The sequence below is a fragment of the Rhinoderma darwinii genome, chromosome 3, assembly GCF_050947455.1.
Source record: "Rhinoderma darwinii isolate aRhiDar2 chromosome 3, aRhiDar2.hap1, whole genome shotgun sequence".
NCBI lineage: Eukaryota > Metazoa > Chordata > Amphibia > Anura > Rhinodermatidae > Rhinoderma > Rhinoderma darwinii.
In genome coordinates, this window is record NC_134689.1 from 250,233,661 (window position 1) to 250,246,960 (window position 13,300).

The following is a 13,300-nucleotide window of genomic DNA, read 5'->3' on the forward strand; positions in this document are numbered from 1 at the left end:
CACAACAATGTTTTTGCATCATTTATGATGTGTACGCTGTAAAAAAATGAAATAAACACGGCTTTCTATCACTTATTAATGTGAGGCACGAGGTGCGATGAATTTAACCTCCATGTTCCTCACATTAATAGTAATTAACCCCATCATGTACCTCACACATTAACCCATTATGACTGAGAAACATGATGGGATTAATTACTATTAATGTGAGGCGCGTTCAAAATTCATCACACCTCGCGCCTCACATCAGAAAACTGAAGAATTTTTTTTTTTATTACTGTTGGCAAAGTATCGAAATTGGTATCTAAATCGCAATACTAAACGAAGTATCGGTATCGAAGTCCAAATTCTGGTATCGTGACATCCCTAATCTATAGATATATATAAACTCAAAAAAATAGGCAGCACTCCTCAGTATGGTGAAAAAAATGAGGGTACTTTATTGCCCCATGTGCAACATTTCAGCTCTGTCCTCTAGAGCCTTTCTCAAGCAACTAACATGTGCATATTACAGTGTATTTAAAGAGGCTCTTTCACCACATTATAAGTGGCCTATCTCCTACATAAGGAGATGGGCGCTGTAATGTAGGTGACAGTAATGCTTTTTATTTAAAAAAACGATATATTTTCACAACGTTAGCAGCGATTTTGGTTTATGCTAATGAGCTTTCTTCATGCCCAAGTGGGTGTATTTTTACTTTCGACCAAGTGGGCGTTGTACAGAGGAGTGCATGACGCTGACCAATCGACATTATGCTCTCCATTCATTTACACTGCACTAGCGATATAGTTACATCACTATGTGCAGCTACATACACAAGCCCTAACATTACTACAGTGTCCTGATAATGAATACACATGACCATCCAGCCTGGACGTCATGTGTACTCAGAATCCTGACACTTCTGAATCTTTTTTGTGAGATTCTGGCAAGTGAAATGAAATCTCGTTTAGCTCCGTAATCTCGCGAGATTTCATTTCACTTGCCGGAATCTCACAAAAAAGATTCAGAAGTGTCAGGATTCTGAGTACACATGACGTCCAGGCTGGATGGTCATGTGTATTCATTATCAGGACACTTTAGTAATGAACGCATAAATATATTGGCATAAGTAGGAGCAATGTTGGACCCCATCGCAGTCCCTTGTAGTTGGAGATAAAACTTGTCACCAAATAAGAAATAATTCCTTCTCAAGATTACATTCAATATTTGCAATAGAAAAGTGCGACATTCTGGGGTCAATTCAGAGGTGTCAAGACATTTTTTTTTACAGCATGTAGGCCCCTAGTATGATCTATGACCGTATAGAGATTGGTAACACTCTCTATATTTATCTATATCTCCTCATTCATGCACATATCGCCAAATCTTGATACAACCCGGTTAAGTTGTAAAGCTGCTTGTACACAATAGATTAATGCTGGCAAACAAGGATCGGGCATGGTGCATTTCAGCATTCCATTACTTTGTTCTGCCTGGAGGTAAATTACTGTCAGAAATCGTGCGATGGCTTGTCTTTTCCCTATTGAGTAATCCTGCACAAGTGAGCATGTTTATGGGGAGATTCGGAGAAATAGCTGTTCGGCTGAAAGCTATCTTCAGTGTGGGGACATCTCAAAGGGAAGCTGTTGCCTTGAAAATGTTGTCCAATCTTAAGGCAGCATGTTATAAAGGTGGATGAACAGATTGATGTATATTTTTATTGGAAATTATTGTAATTTATTGATTGAGTAAAAAACTTGTTCTGGATCCTACCTTCCTTCCTTCCTTGTTGTTATCCGTGTACCGACACGAGGATCCGGGCGCCATCTACGACACACTGGAGTGTGTCAGGTGAGCTGAAGTTTCTCTCCCTATTTTCACTATTTGAAAAAAATCTCGGCAGAGTGTATTCTTACGAGCTCCCAATGTGCAAACCGCACTATAAGAAATACCAGTGAGTCCTACTTCATACTCCACTATCTTTGATTATCTATACCTAAATATGTGTACCAAGTGAAGTTATATAATTACCAGACAAAAAAAGGCCACAATTAATCAAGAAACTATATACTATATATTACAATATACTATTTCATTTTTTAAACAAGTTGGCTTCAACTCAATTGTACTTGACATTTGATTTTATCGCAATTCACTTTGCACGTCTACCTTGGAGAAATATATAGAACAACATAAAATTTTATATATTGAATATGACTCAAAATCCTCAGTATACCCGTACTGAATTAGCCGAGAGTTTTTGGTTACCATGACAACCCCACAGAAAACAACAAAGATATGGAGGAGCTATTTCACACGCTGGAAAAACATTTAGCCCAACAAGCCAAAATCTGGTGGGACTTGACTACACTCAAAAATTACATTGCTAAGAACATGATTCCCAGGGGCTTACGCCTCAGAAAAAACACCTAGTTTTATCTACACAGACTAATTCCAAAATGAATGGAATCAGATCCTATCCACATGCTCCATCAATCTGATGAAATTAATAACGGAACAAGAAGAAGTCAAACTAAAGGAATTAGACATCGCTATAATAGACCTAAAGAAATCATTAGAAACCTATTCCAACTCACCTTCCTTTGCTCTTCTGCACACCCGGACGTCAGTGGCCATAGACAAGCTCGATCATGCTATAGCAGAAATAAAGAAAAACAAATTTCAAAGAGATACAAAAGATTATGCAAGCAACGAAGTATATAATTGGAGTCAAAAAATAAGAAACTACACCAGACCAAGACCTATCCTCAAGAAAAGAAATCAGCCATACAAACAATATAGGGACCTACGTAACAGAGTCAGCTTCAGCTCGACCGAACCAGACTCTGCTGATGGCGCATCAGAAGATGATAGCAGCAAAATTCATCCTCATTCCAACTACAGATCAGAAAAATCACCATATTTCTCAAAAAACGGGGAAGGAGGGGCGGTAGGAAACACAAGTCGAATAAATCAAGAACAAAATCGCCGCCTCCGCCCGAGGAAATATCAACAATACCGATAACAAACGTCACTAATTTATCCTCAACCTCGTTAACTCCAGAACAGAATGAAGTGCTAACATTAGGCCTCAATTTTGCCCCCAAAAAAAACTTCAACCTCTTTAACACAATACTGGATATAAACAAATTTATCCGGAACTTGACTATCAAAAAACATTTTTCCCAATGTAAAACAAGTCCAGATAATACTCTGCCTGAGACATCATCTACAATCATACCCGCTGAAGAGACAAGACTAGAAACAACTATAGCGTCCATACCAGCTGAATTTACATTTCAAGAACTTTCCACCATAGTATGCTTAGACCATCTACGAAGCGAAACTCCTAACCAAACAATCACGACAGCCCACAACTTCACAACATCAAATCCAACATTTTATCCCACCAGCTCACGTACGGATTCAATGGATCGGTTCCAAACTGTCATGGAAAAAGAGCTACATAAACTGGCTGATAGTCTGAAAAAACAACGTCCTAAAACGAATATGTCAACCAGACTCAATCAAGCAGTTAAATCATTACATGACAAAGAATTGACTATAAAAATGTCTGATAAAGGTGGTAACGTCACGGTGATGAACAAAAAAGATTATGAACAATCCATTATTAACATATCAGACGAAACCACCTATAAAATTTTGGCCAAAAACCCGATTGACATTATTAAACATCAGATGAAAAAATTACTTGAGGATGGACAAGAAGGAGGTTTAATTACACAGAAACAAAAAGATTTCATTTACATTGAACAACCCATCACCCCGATAATTCACACACTTCAAAAAATCCATAAACAAACAATTCCTCCACCAATGAGACCAATTGTCTCTGGTATTGGATCAATCCTTGAAAGGCTGTCAGAGTGGCTAGATACACTTATTACAGCCTTTAGCACAAAACACACCTGGATTTTTAAAAGATACTAAACATGTTCTCAATCTACTGCATAACAAATGCTGGGAAAAGAATTTTACTTGGCTCACATGTGATGATGTATCGCTATACACATCAATCCCACATGACATAGCCTATACTGCTCTTGACTACCATCTTTCAAAACACAGTATATACGAAAAAAAATTCCAAACCTACATCTTAGAAGTACTAATGTTTTTGTTAACCAACAATTATTTTCAATATGACAAAACATATTATTTATAACTTAAAGGCGTATCAATGGGGGCTAAATTTTCTCCCTCGGTAGCCAACCTTGTGATGTCATGGTGGGAACAATTCTACATCTTTTCCTCCAATAATATACACAGCAACTGCATAGAATGGTATGGCAGATATATTGATGACATTTTGATTATCTGGAAAGGTAACATTAATACCATCCCCGAGTTTGTAGAAATTCTCAATGACAATAAGTCTAACCTCAAATTTACTTACCATCATGATACTACACACATCATTTTCCTGGACTTGGAATTAAAGGGTGAAGAAGGCCATACAATATCCACCAAAACCCATCGAAAACCCACAGCTTCAAATAATATACTTCATGCGGAAAGTGATCACACAAGACATACCATCAAAACCATACCTCTGGGTGAAATGCATCGTGCAATAAGAAACTGCACATCCCAAAACCAATTTGAGATAGAGCAAAAACAAATAAACACCAGACTTCCAGAAAGAGGCTACCCAAAATGGTCACTTAGTAGAGCCCGCAACATCATGACCAAGAAACTTAAAAGTCAACTTCTCGGTTTCCACAACGAAAATACCAACAAAACACATGAATCTCAATCTGCTGCTAACCAACCGACATTGATTTTACAACAGAGTAACCAATTTACGAAAATCAAAAACCTAGTTACCAACTACTTACCCATTCTCATGGAAGATGACACCTTGCGCACAATTTTAGCTGGAGGATGCAGAATAGTAGCAAGAAAAGCCCCTTGCCTGGGCAACACTCTGTCTCCATCCTTGTTTACATCTAATGAGAATAAAAATACAACCTGGTTGGAAACCAAAGGTTTCTACAGATGTGGCCAACATCCATGCAAAGTCTGCTCTTATTCCCACCCAACAAAAAAATTCAGTAATTCTACACAAACAGAAATATTCAACATTCAGAACTACACCAATTGTAACTCTGATTCAGTTATCTATCTAATAGAATGTACGGAATGCCATTTAAAATATGTAGGCTGCACAAATCGTAAATTTAAGACAAGAATTCTAGAACACCTAAGCTATATAAGAAATGTCAATATTCTGAACATATCCAATGCGTCTAGAAATTTCATTTCTCACCATAATAGAACTACCAAAACCTTTCGATGCTATGCTATTGAAAAGATTCACCCTCACAAACGAGGTGGTGACATCAAACATAAAACATACTTGAGGGAGGCTTATTGGATATATAGGTTAAACACAAGATACCCAGAAGGCCTCAACTTGAAAAAAGAATTAATGTACCTCTATTAATCCTACAACCAAATTAGCACCTCAACCCAATCTATATGCCACACAGCGCATAACTCATACCAGGTTATACATGATCTGTTCTCCAAGGTTCGTAGTCAAAATATTTTTATTTTCACCAATTTCCCTATATGTACATACATAACATTTGCTAATTGTCATGTACATAGTAACCTTCACATCACCCAGCCCTTGTTTATCAATTATGTACGTTTCCCACCCCAACAGTCAATTGTGGTCCCACCCACACGCCCAACACCCTATCCTCGCCAAACTCAAATAAGCGCCCTGCTATCAAAAATTACATCATCAGTCGTCATACACGTGTTACAAAATAGAAATAACAAACAAAAACTAAAAAACAACAAATATAAATACAAGAAACAAATGCCATACGGAAAATTAAGGGTGACACATACATTTGACACCTTTTAGAAGTCATTACAAAATTGGCTACAACTCATAATCATAACTTGATACATAACTAATGTTCAAACAATAACTAACCTGCAGCAATAGATGCCCATAATAGTCCGGCAATAAATTACACACGATACAAAGACTCTATTAGACCGGCCTTCTTCTCCTGCTTGGTACTCCAAAATGAGGTCTGGAACGCAATAATAAAATAATTCAACTAAATAACAAACATGTATTTTTATTCATATTATCTATCAATACATTATTTCAGAAGCTTTCTAACTGATATACAAAATACAAGTTTAAATGAGTCCGGCATACTATTGCACATTTAAACATTATCAAACACACTATGTCCATTTGACACCCATTTCCGGCATTTGCGTTCCAATACACAAGTGCCTATGACACGCAATTACTACTAAAAATCAGCTGTATAAAACTGACAGCGCGCTCATTTGAAAATTTACTATAGCCAAGTTTAAGGACGCGGCAATCGTCCGAAACGCGTAGGCCTAGAGGACACCACCCCTCCACTTCCCACACACCTGGGACATCACATAACTGGACTTTCCTTTTAAATCGATACAATTAAACTTGGAAAATCTTTCCATTTTAACGCTACCCAGCGCTGGATCCTACCTTCCTTCCTTCCTTGTTAAAAAACTTGTAACTTATCGATTGAAATCCCTATGATTGAGTTTTTTTTCTATACTTAGACGTCCAGTGGGCGTTCTCGCTCAATCATTGACCGTTTTCCCTGTGTTAGTGTGATGATTAGATCCATCCACTCTTATACTGAATCTTTTACTACAGAACAATATATAAATTTGCTCAGCTACCTCTGCTCTATTACATGCTGCTGGAGATCAGACACCATGTTCTCTGTGACAGGCTCCCTTTAAAGCCTTATTCCCATTACTGAAAGTGATGGCCTATCGCTAGGATAGGCCATCACTTTCTGCTTAGTGGACGTTTGCGTTCTTCATGCTGGTAAGTGTCCCGAAAAGGCACAAGCAGCGGGCATGAAATATTCAAAAATATCTAGTGTATGGCCATTTCACCACATGATGGGGTTAGCTTCAGGAATTATAGTAAGGTAATCTACAATCTGGATGTTTCTATTTGTTTTACAAATTACTTTGTTTTCAAGAGGAAACCACATTCAAATCCTTGTGGGGCTTTACCTAAGTAAAGTCTGTAAATCCTATTCTGATCGCTGTGAATGTTATCACCACGTTACATAAGCACCTACAGTATTGATAGTTGTTCTAACAGAGCTTTTGTTCTTAATACTGTTTTTATTACCGTGATTTTCTAAGAAATCTGTACCTGTATTGTATTATTAATAAACTGCAATATGTATCTTCATCCTGGTGTTTCCTGGTCTCCATTCAATGTTGGTGCCACTCTTTATTTACATTGTTGGGGCTTACGTCAAACGGGTTTACACTAATCTCCTAATTACACATATGCAGACTTCAGACTGTGTGAGAAGGGGGTGTTGAATTCAATATTAAAATTAAATTATGATTCACGTTACCAAATCAGATGCTCCCCTGTATGGAAATCTGCCTACAAATACGGCATTTTTTCTATTTAAGTATAGTCAGTCACGTTCTGTATTTCTTTCAGTAGTGTATTTGTCTTATGTAACGATATACAGGAAGCTTTATTTACATTTGCATACCTTTTTATTAAGGAAACTGTCATTTATATTATCCTTTGGAATTTAACAGGGAAAGTTTTACCCCCAAATGCAGAACAATGTCTGTTGTATAAGTTATTCAGTTGGCTTTGTTGAAAGATTAAAATGTCTCGTTTGTTTAGCTGTAGGTTTTGTCTACATGATACATTATAGTAGTTAGTTCTTTTTGTATAGATAAGTTACGTCACGTTTCAGAGTTTATTGGACTTAGAACGTCAGAACGAAACCTTGACGCAGATGTGAACGAAGCCTGTCAGAGCTTCCCGTCAGAACGGAACCCTGACCTGAAACAAACGGAAACCGTAGGCTTCAATGGTGACCGATCCGGTGCAAATGGTTTCAGTTTGTCTCAGTTGTACAAGGGTTTTGACGGAATGAATACCGTATTGATTCCGTTTGTTTGTCAGGGTTCAGTTCTCACGGGAAGCTCTGACGGAATGTCTACTGAACCCTGACGCAGATGTGAACGATGCCTTAAAAAGTTACTTTTGCAGCCGATGTAATTTTTTTTTTTTTTTTTTTTCCTGTTTTTAGAAATGCTTTTTTTTGTTTTTTTATAATTATAAACATAGTTGAAGGTACTCTCCTGGATATAAAGAAAATTTTGAATTAAGATATTCTATAAAATGTTCTCACTAGAAATCTGCCTAAGAAATGTTTGTTAAATTGTGCTCTTTTTGCAAATTAAATTTCAAATTGCATTGCCTCCATAAAACTGACTTATTTTGTTTATCGTTGGGGGACACCGCACCATTTGTTTAGGCCCTTGACATTAGGAGGCTGACACTAGGTAAGATGAAGTGTTGGTTCTGGCCTAGGCAGGCCATACCCCTCTCATAGACTCATTTTAGCACAGCCTCTGTAAGCGGCAGACCCGACCATGTAATTTATTTACTCTCCTTTTATATGCAGAGTTGTTGTCATCCCATTTGCAGCCTAGTCAACCACCTGTGGGTGCTGGGAAACCTGACCATTCTCTGCACTGAGTATCTCTCATCACAGGTCACCGAACCGGTTTGTTCTGCAGGTGGAGTACCGGTAAGGCTCTGTTCACATCTTCGTTTGGGTTCCGTTCTGACGTTCTGTCTAAGCTTTCCGTCAGCATGGGACCCTGAACAGGCACAAACTGACACGAACGGAAACCAGGGGTTTCCATCACCATTGATTTCAATGGTGATGGATCCGGTGCACAACAGAGACAAACGGAAACCACGGGCAACGGATCCATCACCATTGAAATCAATTGTGATGGAAACCTCTGGTTCGTCTCCATTTGTGCCTGTTCAGGGTTCCGTTCTGACGGAAAGGTCAGACGGAACATCAGAACGGGTCCCCAACGCAAATGTGAACAGAGCCTAACTACACTTTTTGTGCAAGGTTACTAAATAGGTGACACTGCGAACACCTGAAAACTTCAGGGGGTGAGTATGAAAGATTCTACACCACACCTCCAGTTTCTGCCCCAGTCCCTGCCGGAGGTGTTTAAATGTCTAAGGGTTGAGGGTTTTTTGTTTTTTCCATTGGGGTAGAGAAATTGTTGGGGAAGCTTCAGGGGCCATAAGAGTAACTGTTGGCCAGATTTAGCATGGAAGGGGCTTTGGTGTGGCGTGACTATGTCCTATACTGTCTAATGCTACTGTGCTTTTAAATATATCCTACTTCCAGCCTATCCCTAGACAGCTGGAACATGCACCGCTCATTCCTGCAGTGCCACTAGTCAGGCATGTTAAATTTAGTCCTTGACCTTCTCGGCAGCCTGGGCTGCATCTTCCAGGTATTTTAGCATCACCTACTCGCATCATGTGCATTGTCCCGGCCTACCGGAGCATTTTGCCGCCGTTCTGAAGGCTCACTCTGTTGCAGGCAGTTTTTCTGTGCCTCTGCTGCTTGTCTGGTAATACACAGCACCCTGGGGTCTTGTAGGCTAACCCTGTGTGCTAATTTTTTCCTTGTTGCAGGTGCTCATACATTTTTTTATTTTTTTTTAGTGTATTTCCAGAGGGTCACTTACTTTTTTGACTTAGGTGGTTTTCGTTAACTACAGTGTAGCTTCCCCAGGGTTTCTTTTCATTCAGACACTGTTAATTATCTGTTAATTATCTGTTAGTTATCAGCTTCTCCCCGTTTCTCCTCCTTTGTTACATGTCCTCATCTCGGGAGGAGTCTGCCAGGCAGCATCACATGTCCTGGTTACTGTCTTTAATTGTGGCTACCCAGGACCCCTCGGGATCATGGCACTCCTGAATGGGTCATGTCTTTTGTTCAGGCCTTTGGTGATATTTTCAAGTTCTCCCAAACCATGGTTGAGTCTTTAAAGGAGTTATGTGGGGAACAAAAATTATTATCCGTGTACTCACTGCTGTAATCTATGTGCTAATGCTTGTACAAAGAGTACAGCGGGGCCGGTAACATGACAGTCATATCGTCATTAAAGAAGGCTTTGCAACTAGACTTCCGGTCCCCCGGCAGAGCTATGAAATTATCTGAATCAGCGCGATGGGGGACCGGAATGTATGTTAGCGAGTGTATTCACATACTTCAGTGAGTATACTACTACTAATTTTTGGTCCCCACATAACCACTTTTAACTCGAATGCCTTCTAAGATAGTGGCTGAGCTTAAAGCCCCTCTGTCCTATGCTACACTCTATATCTCCTGCATTAGATCCCATAAGAGGCGCAGAAGAACCAGGGACAGGTCCCGCTCCTCTTCAGGTTCCCTGCCAGGATCCCCAGTTGGAGTAATCAATGGAGAAACTGCTTCCTACTAGGATCAGTCACCCTCCTCCACTGTAAACTTCAATGTAGAACTGGTGCAGAGCTCACAATTGGCATTCGCTGATACGCACTGTACTGGACCATACTTATGCAAAGGATGACCCAATCATCTCTTCGCAAGACGAGGCACCTTTATGGTGCCGAAGACTATGCTTTTCAAACCATAGAGTGTTTGAGGTGTTTTTGAACAAAGAGTGAAAGCACTCTAACACTCTATTTCCTTTTCAGGAGTATTGAATTCTAAATGGTTGGTTTCTCCCTCTGGATACCATCTCCGTTCTCTAGAAGAGCACCACCATCCCATTGTCAGGTACGGTGTTGCAGCAGCACTGGTTGCCATGCGATACTGCACTTGATAGTGTAGGGACCCATTGAATAGGTTGCCGTGAAGTGGCATGTGAGCTTATAGAGTTTGATCAAAATGTAAACTAAGAACCTCATGTATATATGTTTTTAACTTTTGCTGAGCCGCAGTAGATAAAGTATAGCAAAGTGGATGTGCAGTCTAGGATGTCTTCTCTTCCCTTGTGATCCCATTGTCAGATGTGGCCTCAAACAGTAAGCTGGATTCCCAGACCAAATCCACTTTTTAGGTTGCAGGCTCTGCTCCAAACTTTGCCTTTGCATCAGCCTCAGTGAGTAATGCTAGATCGGTGTAGAGTAAACCGATGCAGTTCCCTTTAGTCGGCTCGCTTTAATGCTTGTGCGTCGATCTAATATCATTGGCATGTGGCGTTCTGTTTGGCATAAACCTTGGGTGACAGACCAGGCTTCGAAATAGGTCCCTGTATACCTTCTTTTTGTTGGAGACAGACTTTGTGGTAAGTGTCTAGAAAAAATTATTGCAAAGGCTACCGGCGATAAAAGTTCTCTTGCCCCAGAACTGCCCACAGCGTCCGCAGCCTTCTCTATGTTCCCAGAGGTTTCAGTCCTTTCTGAAATCCTTCTCCCAGAGATTGTTCTCTTCCCAGAGACTGGACAGGAAACCTGCTCGCTTATCTTCAACACCCATCATTAAAGCCTAGACCTGCCTGGAAACCACACCCTAAGCCCCAGAAATCATCCTCTGCCAAGACCTCTTTCCAATGAAGCGGTCTCCCCGCCCGTATCGGATGTTTGAGTCGGAGGGAACAACGGCTTTATCAGGAGACGTAGCTCGCGCATATAGAGAACACCTGGTTTACGAGAAGTGGTGTTACAAAATAGAGTTCTCCGCCCTTCCTGCAGGGAGGTTCTTTTTGTTGACTCCACCATGCACAACACTACTATTTCCCAGGCTGTTCGCATCCTTTTACAAAAAGTCATTGTTCAAGTTCTACAGGCAGAACGGTTTCAGGGGTTCTATTAAATTTTTTTCACATTTCCCAAGAAACACGAGTCACTTTATCCGATTTTGGATCTGAAGAAGCCGAACCGATTAGTTTGCGTTCGGAGATAACGCATAGAATCCCTTCAGTTCTAGCATCACTGGAACAACGAGAGTTCTTCTCATCCATCGTCCTTTGCAATACATTCACATTCCCATCGCAAAGTCTCGCCTGTGCTTCCTTCGTTTTGCGATAGGTTCTCATCACTTTACAATTTGTTGCACTTCTTTCTATTTCACCTTTTCGTGGAAGCACCCTGGCACTTTTCCAATTGACCCTACATCTTTTCCCAAGGTATTCTATTCCACCGCACTTTATTCCTCCGATGAGCTTAAGCGTGGCTGTTGAAGCCAAGGTTTGCCACTGCATCAAGAAGACGTATTTTGCCTGGTGTGAACAAAGTAGTTTCCATCCTATAGTATCTTCTACATCTAAACAACGGTCATTCCTAGAATCGGGTCTTGATCTGGAACTTGGATTGTCTTCACTTAAGGGTCAAGTTTCGGCCTTTTCCGTCCTTTTCCAGCAGACCTTGGCCCGTCGTTCTCAAGAGAAGTCTTTCCTGCAAAGAGTGGCTCATGCCGTTCTTCCATTCAGACAACCCACTGAACCCTGGAATCTCAATTTAGTTTTGGAGACTCTGCAGATTAATCCCTTTGAATCCTTATGGAATGTTTTGCTGCGTCTACTCTCCTGGAAGGTGGCCTTCCTGATAGTCGTCGCTTCCATGAGAAGGGTTTCGGAACTAGCTGCCCTGTCTTGCAGATCCACTTTTTTGGTCCGCCAGAAGGTTGTTTTTTGACCTGTTTCTGCCTACCTACCAAAGGTAGTCTTGGCCTTCCATATGAACAGAAAGATTGTACTACCTACTTTCTGCTTTTCTCCTTCTCTTTCAAGGGAGCAAGCTTTATATTGCCTTTGATGTGGTGAGCGCAGTCTACGTCTATTTGGCTGCAACGGAGTTGTTTTGGAACTCTAATAGTTTTTTGTTTTTTTTCTATGTGCCACGCAAAAGTTTGGCGGCGTCCCAGGCCACCATAGCATGTTGGATACGGTCTGTAATCTCATTAGCCTATTATTCCAAGGGTTAAGTTCCTCCCTTTCAGGTCACTTTCTATTCTACAAGGTCTGTTGGTGCCTCCCAGGCGGTCAGGCATTAAGTTTCAGTTTCTCACAGATATGCAAGGCTGCTATCTGGGCTTCGGTACACACCTTTACCAGATCCATTCTTTTGCCTCCCCTAATGCCATACTGGGTTGCAAGATGCTGCAGGCAACTGTTTGTTAAACAGGTTGCATGGCTGTACTTTTTATTTTATTTATTTTTTTCCACCCTCTAGGACTGCTTCCCACTCTTCAAGTTGCTATGTCACCCAATGATATAAACTAGAAAATTGGATTTTTATACTTGCTATAAAATCTCTTTCTTGTTGCAACCATTGGGAGACACAGATCCCGCCCTCTTATGATTTGTTCTAAGCCTGGAACCTGTTTCTGTTTTTTTCTGAGACTGTCGACAAGTTCTTGTTTTGTCTTCTACAGCTTTTAATGCAAACTGATTTAGCCAGTGTGTCTGGGAGGG

The 13,300-nt window shown here is 40.3% G+C and overlaps 1 protein-coding gene across 6 annotated transcripts in view; it reads left to right on the top strand.

Annotated features, from left to right (window-relative positions):
- VPS13C (vacuolar protein sorting 13 homolog C) overlaps window positions 1-13,300 on the top strand; it is a 396,337-nt gene that overhangs the window by 86,728 nt on the left and 296,309 nt on the right. The window lies entirely within an intron of this gene.